Source organism: Pongo abelii, chromosome 5 (genome assembly GCF_028885655.2).
Source record: "Pongo abelii isolate AG06213 chromosome 5, NHGRI_mPonAbe1-v2.0_pri, whole genome shotgun sequence".
Lineage (NCBI taxonomy): Eukaryota > Metazoa > Chordata > Mammalia > Primates > Hominidae > Pongo > Pongo abelii.
Genome location: NC_071990.2, coordinates 149,230,386 through 149,254,145, shown reverse-complemented (window position 1 = coordinate 149,254,145; position 23,760 = coordinate 149,230,386). Strand labels below are relative to the sequence as shown.

The window sequence follows — 23,760 nt, the reverse complement described above, 5'->3', positions numbered from 1 at the left end:
TCAAGTGATCCACCTGCCTCGGCCTCCCAAAGTGTTGGGATTACATGCGTGAGCCACCGCGCCCAGCCAAACATAACTCTTACATGTACTGGGAAACCAAAAACTCATGTGACTTGCCTTATTGTCACAGTTATTTTAATATGGTGGTCTGTAACCAAACCCACAATATCTCCAAGTTACACCTGCATATGTACATTAAAGTTTACTTACAAAAAAAACCCCTGAAAATTACTTGTCAGTCATTATGGGAAAAATTATAAACTATGTAGCCATAAAATCAATGTGGTAGAGTCTTATGTATTGATGTGGAAAGATCTCCAAAGTAATTTTGAAAATGAAAAAAGCATATTGTAGATAAATATGTCTAGTATGATACAAGCTATTTCTGATCTACATACGTATGTGCATATGTATATAGATGCACAGGAGAAGGTTTGCAAAAATATACATAGAATGTTTAACAAAGTTTCCTTCTGAAAAGGAAAATGAGATTGGGCAGAAGAATAAAAGCAGAAATTCACATTTTATTTTATATATTCTAGTATGAATTGAGATTTTTGTTTGGGGCAGAAATTCTTGTATCCCATTTTTAGTTAGACATAATTTTTATAATGCAATTTTAAAAATATTTTAAACCAACCTACCAAAAAACAAAAGCCTATGGCAAATATATTTTTATCATTTCATGTTTAACTTGGAATGTTAATTTTATCACCTGGACTTTTTATAGGACAAAGAAATAACAAGCAGTACAAAATTTGAAATTATATGTTCAATTTTCAGTTTCACGTTATTTCATGATCTTTTATTTTCTCTTGTTTACTCTGATATTTAAACTGTTTGTGAAGAAAGAGAATGGGAAAAGGAGACAGAAGAAGAAAATAAGGAAACTTTGAGTAATTCTGGAAGATATGCGGAAAGCCCAACTGTATTCTGCATGACGTTGTTAGTTATCTACCTCAGTATGATGGAAAACATCAATGTCCTTGAAAGCAACCCTTTTATTATCATAATAAAAATAATCAGGAATTTAAGTTGTTGCAGGAATTTAAGTTGGTGAATGGAGAGAACCTAATAGCCTTCCTTGCACACAGAAAATGCAAACAGGACAAGGGGAATCTGTTCTGCCCTTGGCTTTTTCTTGGCCCCTTTTAGATTTTGTTGCAAAGCTGTTCCAGACCAGGCTTTGCCATTAAGTCTTCCTTATTATATGCCAACGCCTTTTTGTAAAACTGCAAATAGCTACACAAGTTGTTAGATGTGATTATTACCAATTCCTGCAAATTACTTTTTAATGTCTTTCTTTTTCTAATCAACACCTTACCATTAAAAAAAAAGATGCTGAGGATTCAAATTAAACAACAACAATAACACCTTACCTAATACGTGCAAAATTCCAAACAATAAACTGTAGGAAAACAAGAGATGAATAACACACAGACCTTATGCTTATCTCTGTAAACTCTAACAATGTAATAGTGAGGACCCGGATATGTAAGCAACCACTTTCATACCAGGCTGAATTCAATGAGGACTTTAAGGACGGTGCAGCTCATGGAGAGCAGGGCAATTTCCAACCAGAAGGGCTCTAGAAGGCTTCATGAGGGAGGTGACATTATCATCCAGGCCTCGAAAAATTGGGGGAAAGGGCTACTGCAGGAAAGACGCATATGACAAAAGGCTTCAGGGTGAGCACTGCCAGTAAGTTGGTGAGAAAGCTTGACGGATAGGCAAAGGGCCAGGGGAAAGGGTGGCAGATGTAATTTACGGGAATAAACCCGAAAAAGCAAGCTGGGACAAAAGTTATCAACAGCATCCCAGTAAATGTCCCACTCTTATTTGAGGATGCTATGGATTTTTTCCGGCTTGGGATTTACTTCTTGTCTATGGGGGCCACATAATATGATAACTTCCCTGTATATCCCTGTATTTACAAAATTTGGCATTTTGAATCAAATACGAAAGCTTTGTTATTCCCAAATCACCTCATTTTAAATCTGATCACAAAAAGAAAGGAGATCTCCCTTCAGATAGAGAGGAAGAGTGTGGCTTGCTGAGGCCGCCAGGGGAGACTATTTAAGTCCTCGTCTGCTTTCTAAAGTAGTTTAAGAAACTAGAGAGGGAAAACAAGCTCTCTGACAGGGAGCTGAGGAGGAAGGGCCTGAAGCTTTAGCAGCAAGCACAAAAGCAGAAACAGGCTGGAGGACGCACACTGTTCTCATGCACAGCATGTGAATGAAGTCATTTTGGGAATGTCTGGAAAATATTCTTATTTAAGGCCCTCTTCTCAAAATACACATTGCAATAAACTGGTACAAATACATCCTATACACATCTTTTAAGTCAGAGTAAGACAAATTTACCAAATCACTTCATAATAAAAGTAAAAATTTTAAAAAATGGCCGGGTGCGGTGGCTCACGACTATAATCCCAGCACTTCGGGAGGCTGAGGCGGGCGGATCACGAGGTCAGGAGTTAGCGACCAGCCTGGCCAACATGGTGAAACCCCGTCTCTACTAAAAATACAAAAATTAGCCAGGCATGTTGGCGGGTGCCTGTAGTCCCAGCTACTCGGGAGGCCGAGGCGGGAGAATCGTTTGAACCCTGGAGACGGAGGTTGCAGTGAGCCGAGATTGCGCCACTGCACTCCAACCGGGGCGACAGAGTGAGACCCTGTGTCAAAACAAACACACACACACACACACACTCATTGAGAGCAATAAAATACTTCTTAAACGGGGAAAAAAATAACTTTTTCATAGTATTTGCTTACATAAGCAGCCTAGGAGAAAAAACACACAGAAGGTTAAAAACACTGTTTAATTAATTTCTAACACTTTCACAGAAAAAAAAAAGACCTAACAACTATCTTACTCAATTTTGCAAAGACTGTCACCCCAGAGACATCTCCTTCATTGAAAGATGGTATCACATTAAGGATTATCTTGGCAGAAATTATGTCTGTTGATGTTTCAGGGGCTCCAGTTGCGGAAATGGTTTTATGGCTGGTTGAAGGGGCAGTTTCCTAAAGCAGCGGGAAGTCACCCTCTCATTACATCAGGCATAAATCTTGACCATGGAGTTGATTAGTGAAATGTGCACAGTAAGAATTCCATAAGCACCTGTGGGCAGCCTGGTCTTCACTCATCTCCTGTCCCTTCTTTCTAAAACACAGTTCTTTTTCTCTTCTGATTATAATAATACTTAATTCACAATCTCAATTTTTATAAGGTACAGAAAATATTCAATGAAGGAAATAAAACTCATCTACCATCATACCATGTAGATATAACAAGTTTTCACTAGATATTTCTCCCTGTTTTCCCCATATTATTACAACACTTTCAAAACATTCATTGATAGGATACCTCATAGGATTTATTTGACTGATATATATGAAAAGGAAAGACACCTGTCTATACAAAATGAAAAAAGAAGCACCCTGTAGAATATGAACTACATTAAACTATGTTTGTAGAATCAGTTGCTTAAATTTTAAGTCTAAACACAGTAAAGGCAATACAGTAGAAAATACAATGAAAACATTCTTTTAAGGGAAAAATCTTGATTATCAGAAACATGTTCCACTGTAACAGAGCAAATGCCCATTCTAGTTAAACAAGGTTGAATGATTTCCCACTTGTTTCTTTACAATCTTGGGACACACTAAAGAAATTGCTACCTAGGTAAATTTTATAAAGGTTACAGCAGGCCAAACACAGAGAACAAAGGAAAAAAAAATAACAACAGCATTCAAAGCAGCAGCAAAAAGCAACACAATGTAATTCTACCAGCAAATGCTTGCTTGGTGCTATTTTACCATTTGTAGATTTTAGAATTTTTTTTTCTAGTTGCAAAAAAACCTCCAAAAACCTAGATACTTTATGCTTCTGAATTTGATATACATTATAAATATATATTCAATTTTCAACAAATTCTGCAAATATCCAATTTAATCTCAAGAGATTACATAGAAATCCCAGTTAAATTTACATACGGTGTTCAGTGTTTCTAGATTTGTGTTTTTATTTATTTTCATTACACGGAGATTGTTATTTGCTGAATATTAGCATGAATTTCCACTTAAAAAAGAGTCCTTCAATCAACACTACTGGCATACTTTGGTGTGTAACATATTAACATTTTTCCATGACAGGATCAGAAACACAGCTTTGGGCATCGCTGAGAAACAAGTCTGATGGAGGAAATCTCTCTGCAAAGTACCCGGACCTTAAAAGTATCAGGACAAGTTTGACCCACTCAGAAGATGGCTTATAGTATATTTATCTCTGCTAGTCTCCTGGAGTTATAATGATTACTGTCAGCAGGGATGCCCTTTCCTCTGACAGAGCTGACACTGCTGAGTACAAATTAAAGCAAAATCAGATTTTTTAGTCTCTGAAAGGGTAGTGGAAATGGGGGAGGGGCAGAATCTTTTCTTCCTTATCTGTCTTCTCACTGTTTCAAGCTTGTCAAGGAAATCCAGCACCAGAAAATTTAAATAGAGATGACGCAGGCTGAATGGGGAAGGTTTTATTGTTGAGCGAAGGTGGAATGAGACAATACTGCTGAGAAATTGCCAGTGGTCCTTGAGATTTCTCTAACCATTTCAAAAACAAAGAACTCCTCTAGTCCTTCTAAGCTTACATTGGTTCTCCAAGCTTAACCTGTTAGAACTAAAAATGTGACGTTCTGTTACAAATTTTCAAAAGACTAAAAAGCAAATTTCTAAAAAAAAAGGAATTTTACATGTAAAAAACTCAGATAAATGGATTACTGTCATGATCATAGGATTTTTTTTTAATCAGATGATAAGCTGTTTTCTCTTTCTTCTTTCTTTTTTTTTAATCAGATGATAAGCTGTTTTCTCTTTCTTCTTTCTTTTTTTTTAATCAGATGATAAGCTGTTTTCTCTTTCTTTTTTCTTTTTTTTTTTTTTTTTTTGAGACAGTTTCGCTCTTTCACACAGGCTGGAGTAAAGTGGCACAATCTTGGCTCACTGCAACCTCAGCCTCCTGAGTAGCCGGGATTACAGGCGTGCACCACCACACCTGGCTAATTTTTGTATTTTTTTTTTTTTTAGTAGACACAGGGTTTCCACCATGTTGGCCAGGCTGGTCTTGAACTCCTGACTTCAGGTGATCCACCCACCTCCTCGGCCTCCCAAAGTGCTAGGATTACAGACTTGAGCCACCACACCTGGCCCCCTTGTTTTCTTTTTTGATTTTTATTTTAACTTCAAGGGTACAAGTGCAGGTTTGTTACATAGGTAAGCTTGGTTCATGGGGATTTGTTGCACAGATTATTTCATCACCCAGGTGTTAAGCCTAGTACCCATTAGTTCTTTTTCCTGATCCGTTCCCTCATCCCACCTTTCCCCCTCCAAAAGGCCTCAGTGTGTGTTAGTCCCTCTATGTGTCCATGTGTTCTCAATGATAGAATTTTACATCAAGTATTGGAGATTCTTGCATTAAGGTTTCAGTGTTTTTGACACTGGCAGAAACAATAAAGTGTTTTCCAGATGCTGATGAACAGTGTAACATAAATGCAATACTATTATTAATTCTAATATTCACATTTTCCTCAAGCTTCATGGTAATTCACACTAGCATTGAAAGCCAACCCTTCTTCTGACTAAAGCCTTAATTGCATAGAGGTATGCTAATGTGGTAATGACACATTATCAGATGTCATTGCTTTTACAAAATATTCTACAAGACAGTTACTAGTATACTGTGAAATATTAATAATTAAAAACAAATCACACTTGTCAAAATAACTACATTTGTCTATTATAATATTCTTGTTTCTTTACTTGCACTTGTTTTTTGAAGTGGCAGGTGTCAAAGCGGATCTTTTTGTTGTAATACATGTAGCCAATTATGCACATGGTGTAGAGGGGACCTGACAGCAGACTGAAATGATTACGTGCATGCAGAAGACTGATGTAGCAGAAGAGGAGAATTCTCTGGAATTACTGTTCTAGGAGAATATTCTGTTAGTGATATTTACCCCAAGCCTTTGCATCTGGACACTCTCGCCCATGATAGAGAATCTGAGAGAGGGGTCCTGATACACCGATGTGCATTCATCAACAAGATGAAGGCTATCGATATTTCCAGGGGGATTTCATTTATTAAACAATTTACCACACAATTCCATGATCAGGTTCCTTGGTTTCATATTTAACTTTAAAAACCTTCACTAATTCATGTAATTTTCTTACATATTGAAATGGAAATCAGCCATTTTTCTTCATTTCTAAGATTTGGCTTCCTCATTCATTTCCATTTTTAAAATAAACCAGAGTGAGTTTACAAATTTAGAATGAAGCTGTTAATTGCCAAGAGCACTACAGAGTCCCAGAGGTCTGCTTGGAGCATCCATCTCTGAAAGGAGATACTTATAATCTCATTTGTTGTCTGTTCCCAAAGTCTGATAAATAAAAAATGGGATGGACTTCAGCTGTGTGATTGAGGAGTATAAGGCCAAAAAATACTATACTCCTTTCATCTTCTGCTTAATTCAGATCATTACACCAAAGAAACATGCTCACCAGTAAGCATGGGAAGCGCTGCTAGTCCTAGTCTCTTCCCCATCAAATAGCATGTGGGTCATCGGCGCTTTGCTGCTGTTCTTCCTATTTTTGTGAAGATGTGAAACGTAAGGATAGAAGGAAATTAGTCAAGGAAGAACTTCAAGGGCTACAGAATGGGCAACCGTGAACTTAAATGAGTGGCAAGCATCTTATTTAAAAGAACGGTTTTAGTCGGGCCGGGCGTGGTGGCTCACGCTTGAGATCCCAGCACTTTGGGAGGCTGAGGCGGGCAAATCATGAGGTCAGGAGTTCGAGACCAGCCTGGCCAACATAGTGAAACCCCGTTTCTACGAAAAATACAAAAAATTAGCCGGGCATGGTGGCAGGCGCCTGTAATCTCAGCTACTCAGGAGGCTGAGGCAGGAGAAGCGCTTGAACCCGGGAGGCAGAGGTTGCAGTGAGCGGAGACAGCACCACTGCACTCCAGCCCCCAGCCCAGGCAACAGTGAGAGACTCCATCTCAAACAAATAAATAAACAAACAAACACAAAAAATGGTTTTAATGATCATGGTCCTCCTAACTAATAGAATGCTGTGGTTAATGTTAAGCATTGCTCTTTCCAAAAAGTCAGTTTCCTACACGATGGGTATTCATTTGAGAGTGACTAATAATTTGGGGGCTGGCAATTTCTTCAGAGATCATATGATGCTCCTACACTTCAAAGACATTAATGAGAACTTTTAGAGAAAACTCTTGCCTTAAAATTTAAGAGACTGTTCTCCCATCACGACAATATCTCATTTCATTCTGCAATGATAGCAGATGTGTTTTCCCAGATATTTTACGCATTTACTTCCATGTAAAAAGCAGCACTTTCTTTTTTTATATTTTTAAATTATATTCTTTCATAAAAAATCTGAAGGTGAAGTCTCAGATGTAAATGCCCTTTAAGGATGACAATTATTAGGAATCTCCAGATTCTAGTTTCTTTTTCATGTTCTCTTCCCAGGAAAAGAAAAAGATTTTGCTTCTGAAGGGAATATATATACATATAATTGCTTATTGTCGTCCAGAAGTTTCACATCGGTAGCCAATATGGAGATTTATATACTCCTGATCCCACACTTTAGGGACAAATCTACGCACAACCTCATTGAGCACCTTGGCAGAAAAAGGGTGTTGTAAAAAGGAAACTTGCAAGATCTGTCTTGAAACACTGTCCCAAAGAAACCTGTGCCTGACTTCCCAGTTCCTACCTGTATTAGTCGGTTCTTGCACTGCTATAAAGAACAATCTGAGACTGGCTAATACATAATGAAAAGAGTTTTAACTGACTCACGGTTCCACAGCTGTACGGGAAGCATGGCTACGGAGAGGCCTCAGAAAATTTTCAATCGAGGTGGAACGCGAAGGGAAGTAGCCACATCTTACGTGGCCAGAGCAGGAGGAAAAGAGAGAAGGGAGGGGGAGGAGCCACACACAAACAACCAGATCTCCTGAGAACTCACTCACTATCGCGAGAACAGCGAGGGGGGGAGATCCGCCCTTATGATCCAATTACTTTGTACCAGGCCCCTCCTCCAATATGGGGGATTACAATTCAAAATGAGATTTTTGGCGGGGACACAGAGCAAAACCATATCACTATCAGATCATGAACTCTAACAAGCCTAAAGGACCATGATGGGGTGACAAACCCTGGAAATGTCTGTTTTGCCCAACACTGGCTCAGCATGGTAGGGAAGCAGGGTGGCTGCAGGGCAAGGTCTAGGAAAGGAAGGGGTTCTGCACGTCACTCTATAAATCCCGTCTACCAGGGCATGGTGAACTTCAAGGTTCGATACAAGCCATTACCATACAGACAACATCCATGACTTACTGCACTGCCATGTAATAATAAACGGTAGAATATGAAGAGATATAGGAGATGAAATAATTTAGACATTCACATATATACAGTTCCAATTATTACCTGAACATCCTTCTGCAGAAGGAGCCGGGGCATTTCGGCATGTCATAAGGACAGGCCGACTTCTAATTCAAGACTCTCAAGACCCATCAGCTGTGCAGCAACCTCAAAGCTTCCTGTCAATGTTGTTAATGGCAAAGCTAAGCATCTGAGTGTCTTCGGTCAGGGTGCTCCTAATAGCATCGTGATTGCCAAGTGATTGAGAACAATCATGGAAAGAAGACAGAAAATGGCCTATTAGGACGTCCTGGCCATCTCCCCTCCCTCCCGACAAAGCTGGTTTCTTTCCACAGGCACAACAGGGCGGTGACCTACAGGAGATTTGCCATAGCTTTTCCCAGTCCTGTTTCCAGCTACTACAAGTTATGAAAATCTATCACTGGTGATGGGGAGGGGTGGAATGGAAAACACATCCTAATGCTATAAATATATACCCTATATATAGAGAGCGAGATTTCCAAGAAATTATTTGATATAGCGTATTACTTTAGCCACTACTTCTCTCATTTTTGTTTAATGAAAGCAATTTAACAGAAATTCCTAAACGGAATACACTCATTCTTATATACGTTGGGAAAGCTTCAGTTAAAATTATGCTTTCTTTTTTTCCTAATCACTTCTAAGAATCTGTTATCTTTCTAATGAAAACCTCTCCATCATCCAAACCATCCCATTTATCAGCCAGAAGTTGAGCTAGTATAGAAGACTCAAGTTGGTGATCAAAAATGCTAGAATACAAATACCAATACAAATCCTGTTGTTTTGCTCTCTTCTCATTATGTATTCTTTTGAGGAATCTTGTAGGTCACATTGATAAGCTTTGCTGATAGCAAAATAATTGATAAAGAAATTCACAGAACCAGGGACATGAAAAAAAACAAAATTTCCCTGCCACATTCAATAATGTTATTTTTTTAAAATGTACTGAGAACATGCTCTGTTTCCCAATTTTACTTGATTAGGAAACTCATTTCCCCAAAGAATACCTATTAACCTATTAACAACTCACAGCACACCAAGTGCCATCTGCCAATTATAAAGCAGTTAAGAACACACTGGTCTAAATGTTTCAGTCCATTCTGTTACAAAGCCATAATCTGCAGTGTTTGCTATAAGGAAGTTTGCCTTTGAGAGGATGTCTTCTAAACTCATTCTTTTATTCTGTATTAAATTCCCTTAATCTCAGAGTCAATCTGCTTTAGTAGTTCAGGCTCTAGAATAATTACCACTCATTAACTGAGTAAATTATATCTCTGTGCCTGTTTCCTCATCTCTAAAACGAACACAGATCAAATTAGCTGATCCATACAAGGGTTTAGCCCAATGTGTCCCCAGAACACTCAATAACTATTAGCTAGTACTTGCGTCATTAGTATAAAGCCAAAGAAGATTGAGATCAGTTCTCACAAAATAAACATAATCCCCATTCATGTTTAGCCCAATTCTTACCTTAATTCCATGTGCTCAAAGAATGCTGTCTTCCACCCACGTTCTGACTTGAAAGTGGAAAAAAAAATCCCAGTAGGAGATGACAATCTCACCCATAATGCCTTTAATGCCTCTCATATCATTTCAATTAGTAAATCATTTTTAAGTACATAGGTGAGCAGAAATCTGTGCTAAGTCCTTCAATAACCACTGTTTTCTCTTTCTCACTAAGGTTTGCTACACTTTGAGATGAATAGTATCAATTATCTCAGTTGCTAAATCAATCATCATCTTGTACTCATAAAAATTAAAATATATATATGAATAAATAAATAAATAAACCATCATCTTGTGGGAAAAGATTCAAAGGGCAAAAAGACACAATTCCACATCTAACTGTGAGCTTGCACCTTGGGCACTACTGGTTTTGGTGGCTTTAAGCAGAGACAGCTGCCTCATAGCTCTCCAAAAAAGAGCTATGAAATAATACTGATTCCCAGACAATCTTCTTAACATCCTCTGAATAAAATGTGCCCAGCCTCACTGGACTGGGCTAGGACACTGGAGAGGCTTCTGAAGAGATCCTTGAACTGACCCCAGAGGTCATAGGACTGGCCTGAAAATTTTATACTATTCCTTTGAACAAAGTGACAAGAATCATCTTTTACCACCTGTGTAAGTCCCCTTTGGATGCATGTGAGAAGTCTATTTTTTCCCCATTTTTAAAGATATTTTATTTGGAAATAGTTTCAAACTTTTGAAAAATGCAAAGATCAATACAAATAATCTATACAAAAGGAGAACAAAGAATCTTCACTTAGCTTCTCACCAATGTTACAGACTAAATCTTTGTGTCCCTCCAAAATTCATGTTTACACCCTAACCACCAAGGGGATGATATTAGGAGGTGAAAGTTTTGGGTGGTGATTAGGGCATAAGAGTGGAGTTCTCACGAATGGGACTGATGCCCGTATAAAAGAAACTTCAGAGAGCTTCCATGCCCCTTCTACCATGTGAGGGCAGAGCGACAAGGCACCATCAATGAACCAGCAAGCAGGCCCTCACCAGACACCGAATCTGCCAATGGCTTGATCTTGGACTTCCAAGCCTCCAGAACTGTCAGAAATAAATTTCTGTAGTTTATAAGCCACCTGATTCATGGTATTTTGTTATAGCAGCCTCAGCTGACAAAGACAACCAGCTTCACCTAGTTTCAACATTTTACCTCATTGCCTTATCTGTGCTCTCTTTCATTTCTCTTTCTCATGCTCACTCGCTCTCTCTGTCTCTCTCTCTCATGTTTGTCCTGGTGTATTTGAAAGTAGGTTACATACCCCTTTATTAAAATAAATTACATAGACCAAGCTCTCTATCCTCCAAGAATAGGGCTATTATCTTACACGGCCACAGTACAGTTATCAACTTCAGGACATTTAACATTAATGTAATAATTGTATCTAATCTACAATTAATATTCCAAGTTTTATCAGTTGTCCCAAATGTGTCTTTTATACCATTTTCTACCCTCTAGCGCAAGATCAGTATGTTTTCTAATTTTTCCTTGTTTCATACCTATAAGAAAGTACACAGCTTCCTTATACTCTCTTGCACATAGCTTTTTTCACTTAAGTATATATCCTGGAAATCACTTTATTATGGAAGGGAAAATTCCTCATATTTTTTACAGCTGCATAATACACAGTGCGTATAAATACTATACTTTATACAACCGGTCTCTATGCTTGGACATTCAAGTAGTTTCCAACATTTTGCAATTACAACAAATGCTTCAATGAACAATGAATACCTTATGGATACACACACACACACACACACACACACACACACGTACACGTATACTGTATTGTTGGAGGTTTATCTTCAGAGTAAATTCTTAGAAGTGGGATTGCTAGGATAGAAACCAAATGCATATACAATTTTGTTACATATTGCCAGTCCTCCTGCATAGGAATGTTACCATTTGCTATTACCACCAGCAATGTAGGAGAGCTCCTATTTCCCTACATCCTCTCCAACAGAATGTATCGTCAAACTTCTAAGTTTGCCAATCTAATGAATTAGAAATAGTACTGGTGTTGTTCCAATTTCATTTCTCTTACAATGAGAAGATTTGAACATCTTTTCATATGTTGTCTTTCTGTGCATTCTTGCTTCATTTATTTGCTCATTCGTTCACAAAGTTTTTGTTCATTTTTTCTCTTAATTTTTAAAAGATGTTTACAACTTAGGGGTATATGCCTTTTATGGAAAAAGAACACTGAAAATATTTTCTCCCAGTGGTCATTTGTCTTTTAACTTCTTTGCTTTTGGTGTTTACCATTTTGAGTAGATAGTTTGTGTATTTGTTTGTTTTCAATTTTTTGCTTTTGACTTGCAAAAGTTTTATTTTTATGTAGCCACATTTATCTTTTGCCTTGTTGTATAGGGATTTTTAAAGAGTAGAAAGTCTCTCTGTGTTCAAGTTGTAGAGGGATTCGGTCATGTTTTCTGCTAGCGTGTGTATAGTGTTATTTCTTTTCACTTTCAGATCTCTGATGCACTTGGAGTTTATTTTTGTGTGTGGTATGAGAAACAGATCTAATTTTACCTTTTTCAAAATTGCTTTCCAGTTGTCCCAACACCATTTATTATAAAAAGACCATCTCTATCTCATGGTCTTAAATACTACCTTTATTTTATACTGGATTTTGATCCATAATTAGATGACTCTGGTGTTTGTTTACATTTTATTCCATTGGTTTCTATTTTATGTAGGCAGTTGCTGTATTATTTGGTCCATAGATGTCCATAACTGCTATAACCTTGTTGTAGACTGTGGCTTCTAATGTTAGAAAGTGTTATTCTTTCTTTTATCTAGTGCTTTTACACTTGAGTTCATTCTTTCCATAAACCTACATGATTTTTGCATTTATATTATTTTAATTGTCACATTCATTGTATTATATGATTAACACATTTTTTCACAATGAAAACAGCTTTGTAACTAGAAAACTACAATGAAAAATCAGTTGGACATAAGATGTGAAGAGTTTGCAACCTCTCTGTTTACTTAACGTGGAAATTCTAGAGAATCAAGTAGATATTGTAATTAATAAATTACATAAATATTCTTTAGCATTTGTTGTGCCACCTATAATGATGTACTGCAAGAGCTGATTTTGTTACACAGTTTCTGATTAATAAAGTCACTCTGAATGTCTTTGTGTACAGATTTGTTTTTCTGTCCATTCAGTAGTATTCTAGTTTTAAGATGCTTAAAGGTATTATAAGAAAACTAGGGCAACGTAGATATGCATGCATAAAATTGTTTCAGAAGAGAAAATTTATACAAATAAAAATAATTGAATTTTTTAGTTCAAAAGGCATACATGTGACAAAAATGAGGACCAGTAAAGTGACTTACCTAAAGTCACATAGCAAGATAGTACAAAATCTCTCCTGTCATGCAGGTTGCTTAGGAGCTAGTCAAGTGTTCTTTTTACACTTACATGTTAAGCCTGTTTCTGTGTGTACATCAGAGTGCCTTCTTCACTTTAAGAATATCTTGGGAAATGGAAAATTTGTGTGCCCAAACTAGCCTGAAATGAAACATTAAAAGGAACCAACATATTCTTCAGGAAAAAATGTGGGGAAAGCAAGGAAAATACAGAGGGAAAGAGCGAAAATGAGTTTCAGTGTTCAGAAGTAAAATTGCTAGGTGCCTTGATGATGATAACTAAACACACATGTGGCGAATCGTCACTCATGGTCCTGATCACTTGGGTTCATTGTGCTTGTCAATCAAAAGGACCCCAGATGTGCCTGCCACCAATCCCCAGGCTGACCCAGATGCTTCTAGTGACTCAGGTAGGAGGATGGAGGGCAAACTGACAACAAGCAAATTTCTGATTGTTGGGAAGGTATTTTGGGTTTCCTGCACTTTGTTTTATATTTTTTTTTTTTTGAGAAAAAGATAGTCAAACCATCCAGGCATAAAATCATTCTAATAGAAAAGCTGTTAAGAATCATGGAGAAAAAAAATAAACCCTGTACACTGGAGCTCACTGCTTACTCACAGGCACTTACATCAGGATAGCAGCAGCAGCAGCAGCAGCAGGAGCAGAAAAACAGGCTAATCAGAAGGAAGAAAAAACATTCTCTGAAAACGCTAAAATGGAGCAACAGTAGTGGCCTAGAAAGGGGTATCATATGTTTTGGTAAAAATAATAATAATAATAGTAAGCCATGTAGCAATGGAGAATTGAAATTCCTAAGAGTCACTGAAACTGTTCAGGGGCTCCTTTCATTCTCTTCTTCACTTCCAAACCCTGCAAATCCCCCAGGGAGCTCTTTGTAGAGAGATAATTTCTCAGACTACTTAGCGGGGAAATTCATACTTTTAGAGAAAGGTATGTGATGATGGTGTATTTATGTGTGAAAGAGAAAAGAGGAATTTACTGGTCTTTCCATCTTCAAGAAAGAAAATTCTAAGAATTTTCACATCACCACCTACAGACCACGACAATGTCTTCCAGAAAAATAAACGTTGTTCCTTTTATGGCTTTTAGAACTAGAATGCAGAATTCAATTATTTATTTTAAAATCCCTAACAGGATTTTATCCTGGAGGAGAAAGCGTGCACAAGTAAAAGGAATTGTAAATGCTAACAAAATAAAGGAAAAAAGACAAAAAGGCTCATTATAGAATTTTCAGTATCAGGGGATTCTAATTCTAAACTGTGGATTAAATTCTTGTCATTGTTGATTACATCTTCCGGGCTGTGACCAGTGTTGTAAAAGAATAGGAGAAGCATGAAGTTTCAAAGGCAACTTCTCTTCTCCATGCCCATGGGAATATCTTAGAGCTCACAATGAGTTAATAAAAAGCCCCTGATTCTTGATCTCATGGATAAAGAGCTCACCAATTAACAGGCCCACAGGAAAGAACAAAGCAGCTTCATATCAAAACACAAAAAACAAAAAACAAAGCCCTCCAATTTGCAAATGTCCAAGAAGTGCATGGAATATCAGTAAATGATGGAAAGGAATACAATTTTTAAAAAAATAGGCTCTGTGCATATTTGAAAGTGTCTTTTTTTCCAGATAAATAATTCTAGATGAACAATTTCATACACACAGAGCATTTGAATAATTCCATAGAATCCATTTTACCAGATCTTTCTGCCTAATTACAAGTCTTTGAACCAGACACCAGTACTTGAAAGATCAATGCCTGGCTGCACAAAGCATATATAAAGCATAATTAAGAGGACTGCTCGATGGAGCCATGGATAACATGCATATGGATGTGTGAAGTCTTCACATGTACACACTTTATAGCTGTGATATGCACATCAGACACATACTCTCACTGTCCAAAATGTCTTTGGCTGCCATTTTATAAATGAGGCAATCAAAGGAAAATGGAATTAAAAAGAAATAATAAGATAACCAAACTTTAGATCATCTTCTTATTTGAATCTCTGAGTATAAAGCAAGTCTATTTAACTCCATTTTGAAGTATTTATCTCTGAAAATACCTTACTTCCTATTTAGATCAAAATTTGGTACATTTCTAGGAAATATGTGGATTTTAAATGTGAAATGATTTGTTCAACTTGCTTCTCATTTTTTTAATTCCAAGTCAAGATAATCAAACATTAACACTTTGGACTACTCAGAAAGTATATTTATACTTTCAGGAAGGAATATGGTAGAGTACGTACTTAAGTGGGAGCATTTTGTGTGTAAACTAGGAAGGTCGGCTTAGCCTCTGGGAGGCAAACAAATCGAAGTTGCTGAATTCTGGGGGTTCTCAGTGCTCAGAGGGGGCAGCTGTAATGAATGGAAAAAAATGACAGGCAAAAAGACATCTAAGACAGTTGCTGGCACCAAGTAAATAAATAATAAATAGTACATTAATGCTGACCGAACAAAGTGACAGCATTCACCAACACATCATATGGGATAAGAAAAAGTGTGAAGAATCAGAAATTGTGATAAAATGAAAATGTGTGTCTTGACTGTAGGATAATAAACTGTTAGAGTTGCCAGGAACCTTTAAAAACAATCTAGCCCAATACTTGTGACATATTCAGGGTGAATACATAGGGATCTGAGATGAGGAGCCCCAGAAGGCCACTTGGCCAGCCAGTCCAGTCTCCTGCCTCCCCTACTATTGCTGCTGAACCATGGTGTCTCACGTGTCTAGACCGCCATTGCTACTGAACCAGGGAGCCTCCTCCATGATTGCTACTGATCCACGGTGTCTCAATGTCCTTGAGCTTTTGTTCAATAGCATTACAGAAAATTAATAAAAGCTCAGAATCTCTACTTGATTGTCCTTTTATCTATATGTTTTTGCTAGGTTGAGAGGAGAAAGGCAATTATTATAAAACACTTATAATATGGTTTCAAAAGCCACTTTCTAAAAAAAACCAAACAACGAACCATCCAATCAAACAAACAAAAAAAACCTTCGGCTATTAAACCAGAGGCAATATTTGGAACCTCTGATGAAACCAAATAGCTTTTAGTGCAATTAAGTAAAGGACATATAACCAGAAAGATGACACACTTTGTATATTTGCAATTACAGTGGAAAATGCTAGCCTAAGTCAACTGTGTAAGAAATGCACCTTTGTCTCCTTTCATTTTCTGTCCCTACATTTTGACCAATTAAGATACGTTATTTGGTACTTTTATTTATCAGTATTGTGAAAGAGCAAATGACTTTTAAATGGCAAAAATCATCCACAGGGTCCTGGCTGGTAAGAGGCTGAATGGGTGGGGGGTGTTGAGCTGCAGGACTCTGACCCCCACTCTGTGCAGGCCTGGGTGTGGTCTTGGAGGAAAGCACTGAATCACTCTGGTCTTCAGCTGCCTTGTCTAGAAAAATGACATAGTTGGTAAAAGAATCTCTAATGTGACTCACAGCTCCCATATTCTCTGATAATGCTTGCTCTAATTTAATTTTGTTCTTTATGTAAAAGTTGAATACTAGTCTTCATCTGTTTGGGCCGCTATAATAAAATACCTTAAACTGGGTGGCTTATAAACAACAGAAATATATTTCTCACGGATCTGAAGGCTGGGGAATCAGAGATCAGGATGCCAGCATGGTTGGGTTCTGGTGTCTGCCTGCAGATGGCCACCTTCTCACTGTGTCCTCACACGGTGGAAAGGGCCAGGAGCTTCCCTGTGCTTCTTTTGTAAGGGCACTAATCCCATTCATAAGAGCACTTCCCTCAAGACCTAATCAACCTCCCCAAAGGCCCCACCTCTTAATACCATCACCCTGGGGGTCAGGATTTCAACATATGAATTTGGAAGGGACACAAACATTCAGACCACAGCAACTAGCAAGACCAGCAACTCTCAGAGGGAAAATCGTATGTTAAAGAGTTAGCAATGGAGAAAGTTACAGTGGCTACAATGTGTGGGGATTGTTTGCGGAGTTCAATGAACCAAAGGCTTCCTGTTCCTACAATGCGAGCTGGACCATAATCGTTTGCTATTTTTAGCCAAAGAGCTTTAATCACTTTTCTCTATTATGAAAGGGAAAGAATGGGAAATGTTCTAAGTTTGATTTTTGGCTAAAAACCTCTTTGCCAATTCCTTTGGACAATACATTCTGAATAGTGACGTTTTATATCTTCCAAACAAATGTTTCTTTCATGAATATGGGTGGGGATGAATATATTTCAAAATGTCATAATTTTAGCTATTTATTCAGCTCTATTACAAATTCAATAACCTTGAACCGGAGTTAATAGAAATTCATGATAAGTAATAAAAATCCAACTAGCCTCAAATTCCCATGGCTTTAAATATGCCTAAAAGCCACCAACTCCCAAAATCTCCCTCCCTGACCTAGATCTGTCTTCTGAGTTCCAACCAATATCGCACAGGTAGGTATCTCCACCTGGGTGCCCTACTGGAGCCTGAAACTGAACACATGGAAACCGCATCACCCTCTTCCCTTTCACCCAAACCATCTCCTCCCTGAAAGTTCTGTTTCTGTGAATGTTTCCACTATCCAGCCTGGTGCCTGAATTTGACTCCACAACTCTCTCCTGTCCCTTGCACGTTGATGCAACCTCCTTAATCACATCAGATACACCTCAATCTTTTCCATGAGTAACACCTTCATCCAGAATTCTAAAATGCAAGTCTGATGACTTCTCTGTTTAAAACATGCCAGTGTCCTTAGGGTGAAACCCAATCTCTACAGCATTGCATACCAGGCGGTTCATGTCCAGCCTCGTCTTCGGCTACTCCTCTTCTTTCCACCAAAGGTTCAAACCATCCTGAGCCTTTTGCGGTTTCCCCAATTCCCATATGCTCTGTTGCTTCCAGTCTTTGCATAAATCACTCACTGTAGGGAGAATGCCCCTTGCCTGCTCCTTTGACACCCTAACTCCACTAATCCTTTGAAAGTTACCTCCACCTTCCCTGAGAGTCCACATGGCTTACAATATGACAGGTGTCCTTCACCACAGTCCCTACTGAGTGACACTTTATCTTCTGCTGAACTGTAGGCCTTTGTGTGTTTTATTAAATTTATTAATTAATGTCTGGCATTGAATAAATGTTCAATGAATGTGTAATAAATGAATAACTTCGTGTATGGTAAAGGGTCTATGTGGAGGGCAATACCAGTTCAAGGTGCCTGGGACAGTTCAGGTACACATCTGTTGTCCCAGTCTGATTGTTAATAGCAGTCCCTTTCACTCTCCAAAGTGTCCAGGTACAGACAATAAATTACTTCATCACTCTCTGTAAGTCAACATACAAGGTATACTTACACCCTTATTAATAAACAATACCATTTAAAAGGCATGGTAATACATTCACAGAGCAAGAGATTGGGGGAGAGTGGTCACTGAGCCATGTTCTTGCCCAGTTGGTAAAGTTTCAGGTGGCTTTTTTCCACCTGTTGGTACTTTTTTTTTTTTTTTTTTGAGACGTTTTCTCGCTCTATTGCCAAGACTGGAGCGCAGTGGCGCGATCTCACCTCACTACAACCTCTGCCTCCTGGGTTCAGGTGATTCTCCTGCCTCAGCCTCCAGACTAGGTAGGACTACAGGCATGTGCCACCATGCCTGGCTAATTTTTGTATTTTTGTAGAAACAGAGTTTTGTCATGTTGACCAGGCTCGTCTCAAACTCCTGACCTCAGGTGATCTGCCTGCCTTGGCTTCCCAAAGTGCTGGGATTAGAGGCGTAAGCCACCACTATGCCCGGCCTGTTTATACTTTTATTACATGACTTTCTTTTCATTCATTGAGCATACATCCCTTTTATAAAAATAATGAAGCTATTTTGAAAAAGTCACAGTATAATTCATTTCATGTGAATTTTCTAGAATATTTGGTTTTACCTTTAGAGCTATGAAACATGCCAATATTCTGCAAATTGGAAGTCAGCTAAGCATATGACAAGATGGTCCCATCATAAAGATAAAAGACATCTGAAGCTTATGATTATATTCACAAATATGCGACCCAAACCCTCATTCCATGAAAAACAATACTAAAATAAAATAAAATAAATAGTTCTGGTGGCCAGAATGCCAGAATATGCAGACATTTGGGTAGAAGCTGCTGCCTAGGGTCTAGACTTCCACAGCTGGTGAGAAGAATAAATGCAAGACCGAACTTTCAAACAGTAACAGCATATGGAAAACATTACATGGAACATAAACATTGCTAATAAGAATCCAACAGAGGTCATCTAAAAAATGTTCTCTTGTTTGAATGCACTTCCACGATTAATTCTTCTTTGCAGGGTGATGGCTTTTATCAGTTCAAATGGCTAAAGTTTAATGCAGTGTTAGTGTGGAAGAAACATAATGTTTCCTATCAAGTTTTTATAGTAATTAAATGTATATAGTGAAGCATCATTGGCCAGTGCCTTTTAACTGATACATAAATGCGGAAGTTAAAAGTAAATTTTTGATTGAACTACAATTCCAAATAAAGTTTTGGACCAATTACTTTCTTTATGTTTCTTGATGACTTGCAGATGCAGCCATAAGAGTACCAAGCACATTTCTCCCACCTGAACAGAGATGTTTAAGACACATCCTCTCCAAATCTGAGGATCCAAAGTTGAGACTACTGTTTATATCTCTTTCAGAGTTTTCTATTTCTAGCAGGAGAATGGTTGTAAGGTCTTGTACATCAGCTAAAAGAAGGATGATGGTGGGGGTGCACCCTTGTCAGCCAGAGGCTTTGAGCTCCTTTATTGGAAGTGGACTAGTTTATGCACTGATGTTGTTTGGCTGTGTTTCCACCCAAAATCTCATCCTGAATTGTAATCCCCATAATCCCCACATATCCAGGGAGACACCAGGTGGAGGTAATTGAATCATGGCGGTAGCTTCCCACATGCTGTTCTCATGATAATGAGTGAGTTCTCACGAGATCTGATGGTTTTTTTAAGTGTTTGGTAGTTCCTCCTGTGTTCATTCTCCTTCTCGCCACCCTGTGAAGAAGATGCCTCACTTCCCTTTGCCTTCTGCCGTGATTGTAAGTTTTCTGAGGCCTCCCTAGCTATGCTGAACACTGAGTCAATTAAATCTCTTTCCTTTATAAATTACCCAGTCTCAGGAGGTCTTTATAGCAATGTGAAAATGGACTAATACATGCACTGATGCATTCCACAAATCTGCCTCTATAAAAGACAGCTGGCCTTAGAGGGAAGTCTCCCCACTAATAGGATCAACCTAACTGATCACGGGTTGAAGTCAAGACCTACAGACCTGGGTTCAAATTCTGTCACGTAACCTTAATCAATTTACTTAATCTCTTGTAGTGGTCCAACAGAAGAAAGGGTTTGAGTGAACATCAACACTCTGTTACCTAAATTGTAGAGGCATTATCTTTTATTGAGATAAGCTCAAAGGCTACATTTTCAGAAGAGGGTGTGAGTTATTCAGTGAGCAATGCCTCTCAAGTTGCCTAAATTTCCTCTTGGAAGGTGGATTCTGAATGGTGCTGATATTCTACCTGTTCAGAGTGACATCTTGCCAGGGCATCAAGAAGCCCTAATGAAGGCTGCTCTTAGCAACTCGCAATGTCTGGAACTAATACTCTCAAAGTGTTTGTGCTGCTTCTTAATACACACCCTACTGTGGCCAACTCATCTTCTTCCATATTTTCCATCACTATCTACCACTTATAATCATCTATCCAGCCTAAGTTGCTCCCTAGAGCATCAAACGTCTCCAAATGACTTCTGGAAATTTCCATTTGAATGTCCCACTGGCACCTGAAACTCAGACTCAACCCATCCAAACCTGATTGCTTCATCAGCCACCCCATTCAAGCCCCCCTCTTTCAAGCTCCAAATCTTGGTGAATGGTTTCACCAACTATACAATTAATTAAACCAGAAAACTTAACCTCATCTTGATCATCCCCTGCATCTATTCAGTCACCATTTCTGGCCTGTTCTATGTTTTAAATGTTTCTTCCTCCTCCTCAGCCACTCAACATGAAGATGACAGAATAAAGAACCTTATGATGATCTATTTTTACTTAATGATAATAAATGTATTTTCTATTCTTTATGATTTTCTTTTTCTGAGGCAGAGTTTTGCTCTTGTCACCCAGGCTGGGGTGCAATGGCATGCTCTTAGCTCACTGCAACCTCCACCTCCCAGGTTCAAGCAATTCTCCTGCCTCAGCCTCCTGAGTAGCTGAGATTACAGGTGCCTGTCACCATAGCCAGCTATTTTATTATTATTATTATTATTATGAATAGAGATGAGGTTTCACCATGTTGGCCAGGCTGGTCTTGAACTCCTGACCTCAGGTGATACACCCGTCTTGGCCTCCCAAAGTTCTGGGATTACAGGCATGAGCCACCGCACCCGGCCTTTATGATTTTCTTAATAACATTTTCTTTTCTCTGGCTTGCTTTAAGAGCACAGTGTGTAATACATATAACACAAAATATGTATGATCAACTATTTTTTATGGTAACCCAAAGTGAAATTTCAGGTTTTTTTATATATGTTAAAAGAGATAAGAAATGCAGTGTTTTCTAAAGCATGATTACTCTAATTCTAAAAGAAATAATTCTGAATATGGTTTTATTTCTGCATACATTTATACAACACTACAAGTGCCACCTGAAGTTTTCAAATTACAAAGTTTTCTACAGATTATTGTACAGTGATAATGATAAGCTCTCTAGTTTAGCATACCACAGTACACAAATACTGTATCAAGCTGGATATTATTAAGCATGAGACATAAACAGGCCAATCAAAATCCTTTGAGATTAAGAAGTGGTAGGTACCAATAAACATAAGTAGAAACCGAACAGGTCAAGAAGCATTGAATATTTAATGAATCCATGAAGCATAAACAATTGATGCAAATGTATATGTCATTTTATTTTTTTTGCGATAGGGCGTCACTCTGTCGCCTAGGCTGGAGTGCAGTGGCAAGATCATGGCTCACTGCACATGCCACCACGCTGGTCTATGAATCAACTATTCATGTTATCAGTAAGGCTTCCTTCCAGTCAACAGTATAGTATTGGTACTTTAAGTTTTGAGAGAGTCAAAACTATACTTGAATTTTTGACTGCACAGGGGGTTGGCACCTCTAACCCCCATATTGTTCAAGGGTCAGCTGTGAATAGATAAGACTAGATAGATAGATAGATAGATAGATAGATAGATAGATAGACAGATAGATAGACAGACAGACAGACAGATAGATAGGCAGATAGATATAGAAATAGAGACAAAGATAACAGTTGACACAGAACTTGACATATACTAAGCCACTGGTAATGATCCTAGTCTATCACAAACTGATGACCCGAGAGCCAGTTCTGGCCCGTGGATGTATTTCATTAGATGGCAAAGTTTCACCTAAAAACCTGGAGTGTTAATTTATTGTGAAAGCAAGTCTTAAGGTCTGATAGCACTGGGTCTGTATTTCTCACACAATCAGCAGCTAGAGCTGCATAGGACCAACTCAACTCATATGACACTGAGGTGCCACGATTTATCACAGACCTCATCAATTCTTAGGCTTTTCTCCTTGGCCTCTTTCACCATTATCCGAGCTTATACCCTGCTCCTATATAAAACTATGGGAAATGCTTTGAGATGAAAAGTATTCACACACCTGTGCAAGATCATGTGTAACACATTAGAATTCAATGTAACTTGCTCTTTTTCTCAGGATGGCCTCTGTGCTGAATCTGCAGTAAGTGTATAAATACATAAGGTACAGAAAAATTCTATTATTCTAACATGGGAATCAACATTATCACCTCAAGCAGAGGAAGGGTCAATGTTCTTTTTGCTTTAAAATTATATTGCGTGAGCTTAGAGAAATGAGCTTGGACAGTATTTCTTGAGAATGATTTCCAAATCAGCTTCCATGGGTGATGCTGATTGGAATGTTTACCTTACGTAGCCCAGGGGAGCTGGCCTTTGTTCAATTTCTTGAAAGAAATATGTCAGGCCCAGTGACCCCCAAGTGGCTATTGTCATCCCTCCTCGCACATGCCATCAACTGCTAGTGGCATTTCTTCAAATCAGTAAGATGTCCTGTTGTGTGGGGTTGCCCCAGCCTGGAAGTCCCACGGAGCCTCTGATTATGGCATCTCCTTGTTAAAGTCCGGGGATTCTGGCATTCCACATCTTAAGAAGCAGGCATCCCGCATGCTCTCTGATGTTTGATTTTGTAGTGTCTTTTCACAGAGTACAAAAACCTATCTTTGAGCATCCTGACCTCTGATTCTATGCAGATCAAACCACAACCAGCATGCTTCAAAAACAAACTCAAAATTCAGGG

The 23,760-nt window shown here is 38.4% G+C and overlaps 1 protein-coding gene and 1 long non-coding RNA gene across 2 annotated transcripts in view; both read right to left on the bottom strand.

Annotated features, from left to right (window-relative positions):
* LOC129060099 (uncharacterized) overlaps positions 1-21,612 on the bottom strand; it is a 91,056-nt gene extending 69,444 nt beyond the window's left edge. The window contains exons 1-2 of the long non-coding RNA XR_008526524.1: positions 7,880-21,612; positions 6,558-6,641 (exon numbers count right to left, since the gene is read on the bottom strand). This is a non-coding gene — a long non-coding RNA (uncharacterized LOC129060099). The remainder of the gene's footprint in view (positions 1-6,557; positions 6,642-7,879) is intronic.
* Positions 1-23,760, bottom strand: part of SAMD5 (sterile alpha motif domain containing 5) — a 441,477-nt gene that overhangs the window by 278,583 nt on the left and 139,134 nt on the right. The window lies entirely within an intron of this gene.